Raw genomic sequence first — 3,565 nt, 5'->3', positions numbered from 1 at the left:
TGGACCAAATATTGTTCATTAGTTTGGAAAAGATCTAAATTCAGTGCTATTTTAAATCAAATAGCTCAGGTTTCTCAAATTCCAAATAAATGAAATTCTGAAGGAGGTATGGAAATGCATGAAGGAAATTGATAACATTCTGTAGAGGATTCTCTAATGCACTGCTCCTTTAGGACTAAAGGACACATTCCTCCTGCTGGTGGAAATGTTGCTGGCAGATGGCTGAGCTGACAGTCTTCTTCAAATTCTCTTGCTTGACTAATATCATACTCCTCAAAGTCAGGTTACTTCCCAGGACAGGCTACATCCAATAACTAATTCTTGTGCTCATATAGCCGTCTACCCTCCTTGTTGTCACTTAATACAACTCTAAAGGTTCATCCCAGCTTCTGAGCTACCTGTAGGACATCTGAGGTCTGCACTGTGACAGAATTACTGTTTAACTTCACCCTTGGTCCAATTCTGCTTCTGCCTTTCCATTCTTTCAGTGTTAATCTCTAGAGTGCCTACTAAAATTTTCTCTTTTTCAGAGCTTGCTTTCAGGGGAACACTATCTGAGACAAACTCTTTCCAGCAAACTCTAAGAGAGGATCAATTGGCTTTGATCTTACCTAGAAAAACTCAATTTAGTCTGTGACCTAACATATTAGCGAAGAAACAAGCTCCATTCGCTGCCAATAATGTAATACAATCTAATGTCTGCTTAAGCATGTGAAGGAAGTTGGTTTTTCTCATTCCTTAGATATTCTAATTAATCAAACAATGCAAGAGGGATTTACTTAGAAGCCTATGCAAAAAAAAAAAAAAAAAAAAAAAATGGCAATATAGGGGAAAAAAGTGACAACTGTTCAAGAGAACCATAATCTTTTAGAGAAGATTAGTAGGATTAGAGTGCCTATAGTACAATCACTGCACATGCACACAATGATCCTTTTTTACCTTGGGCAGAGCTACCAAGTAGTTTATGCTTTTTTTTCTCTCCTCTTTAAAAAGATGTATTTTTTTTATATGTCTCTTCCATAGTTAGGTGATAAGAAGAAGGAAAGTTAGAGATTAAGTAGAATTCAAAAACACAAAACACACAAATTTGAAGAAGATGATAGTTTTAGGTTATATTATTCAGTTCCTTTATCTTAAAAATGAAAGGTTTCAATCCTGAATAGCTAAGTTTTAGAAATGGTACTAGAGCTGGGTGCAGTGGCTCAAACCTGTAATCCTAGCACTTTGGGAGTCTGCAGCGGGCAGATCACTTGAGACCACGAGTTTGAGATGAGTCTGGACAACATGGCGAAACCCTGTCTCTACAGAAAATACAAAAATCAGCCAAGTGTGGGTGTGGTGGCACATGCCTGTAATCCCTGCTACTCGGGAGGCTGAGGCATGAAGATGGCTTGAACCGGGGAGGTAGAGATTGCAGTGAGCCAAGATAGCGCCACAGAACTTCAGCCTGGATGACAGAGCTAGATTCTATCTCACGAAATGAATGAAAGAAAGAAAGAAAGAAAGAAAGAAAGAAAGATAAGAAAGAAAGATGAGAAGAGACAGCAAGAGGAGGGGAGAGAGATAGAGAGAGAAAGGCACAGGAGTAATGAGGAGAGCGGGAAATTAGTAGGCCCAGTGTGAAGAGCCATGGGGCAAGAAGGGAAGATGAGACCACGATAGCTATGACCCGGGAACGCCAGATGCTAGCGGCAAAGGGAAACACAAAGTCGGAAATGTTTAGTAGCAAAAAGAGAGAAAGACAAAAGCAAGAGGGGAGGAGGAAAGAGAGGACAAGAGAGGGATGAGTGAGCGCGTAGTGAAGGAAGAGGAGAGAGGCTGAGAGAGAGAGAAGGATGCACGAGTGAGAGAGCGAGAGAGGAGAAGGAGAGAAAGCAGAGCACGAGCGCACAGGAGAAGAGGTAGGCCACGGAGATGAGATAACTAGAGAGTTTAGTATTTAAAAACAAACAAACAAAACTGTGTTAACTTTATTGCCAAAGCTTTTGTACAGTAAACTTGCATATTTTACAAACTGCTTTTTTTTTTTTTTTTTTTTTTTTTTGAGGCAGAATCTCTCTGTGTTGCCCGGACTGGAGTGCAGTGGCATCATCTTGGCTCTCTGCAACCTCTGCCTTCTGGGTTCAAACAGTTCTAGTGCCTCAGCCTCCCAAGTAGCTAGGATTACAGGCATGACCCACCACTCTCGTCTGTGCCCTCAATTATAATATCCTGAGGTTTGGTGGGGGTAGATACCCATATGAAAATATTTTTGTGGCCGTTTGAAAAGTTCTATAAGGAAGTAGGTGCAAATGTGCCTTTTATAGTTGTAGGTGAAATCTATAATAAAAAACAATCATACATGAGTGCACCTGCTATATTTCATTAACATTCTGTCACTTTTAATTATTTCCAAGTTTGGGTTTTAGTTTTGACTATGGGGAACATATACTGACAATTAAAATTTTTGAATCACATAGCTGATAATAGAACACTCCACCATAAAAAAATACACAGTATTACCTTATTTATTACACATTTTAGGTGTCAGATAGTTTTATTAATGACAATATAAATATTATTAATAATTTAGAAATGTTACTAATAAAGAATCATTTTATATTTGCAACAAGGCATAGCAAACCATGAAGTAAAGTTGATTAATATCTTTCCATGCAGATGGGAGGCAACAAAGAAGTGCATTAATCAAAACTACAGCATTGCTTGTCATGTTCTATTGCTTAAGTATTCCACAGATCGCTTTAGCCATTACATTCTCAATAAATCTAAATAACATGTTGTATTAAATTTACTTCTTAGAGAACCAGTTCTATAGATATTAATTGTATACGTGTGGACTGAAAATGTATTTGCCCCAGAGTGGTATAACCATTTTCTACTCAGGCCATATTTATATTGCCTGCTGTTGGCCTGTTACAAATCACACAATACACACTATTTAGAACACAGCCATACTGTATGAGACTAGATTGCACAAATCATTTAAGCCTCAGAGTGGAAGACATAGCTCTCATCTTACCAGTGACTATTTTGTGCATCAACTAGGCTAGGCTGAACTGCATAGCCTAGTATTCCTTTCTCTGTCTGTTTCTAATTAGAATGGGCTACAAGAGATTCTTGTGTGATATTTAGAAGGTGGAAGTGAGCCATTTCGTAGCTCCAACACATTTATGGGTTGGCTCATCTCCTTGGTGAGGGTTAGCATGTGGCTTGCAAATGCTCGACCTGCCTATATCTGCCTTCAGCTTCTCATTTTCCAGGGCCAGTTCTGTGTTTAGCTCTATGACAAGGGCACCAACTTCTTCCAAAGGGCACCCAGGTCAGTAAGCTTAGAGGCAATGAGAACTGCCTACTTCTGCTCATGGGTTCCAGCTTGTCCTTGCTATATCTCAATTTATATTCTTCTTTCTTCCAACTGACTGTTTTAAACTCCAGCATCAGATGGGAAGACAACAACCTTACAGAGACTGCTTAAACAGATCACACAAGCGCTTACAGTCAAATCCCTGTAACAATCCCTATTTCTCTTTCTTTCTGTCCATATATATATATATATATATATATA

This window comes from Rhinopithecus bieti, unplaced genomic scaffold (assembly GCF_001698545.2).
Source record: "Rhinopithecus bieti isolate Rb0 unplaced genomic scaffold, ASM169854v2 scaffold_7121, whole genome shotgun sequence".
Classification (NCBI taxonomy): Eukaryota; Metazoa; Chordata; class Mammalia; order Primates; family Cercopithecidae; genus Rhinopithecus; species Rhinopithecus bieti.
This window is presented reverse-complemented; position numbering follows the sequence as displayed.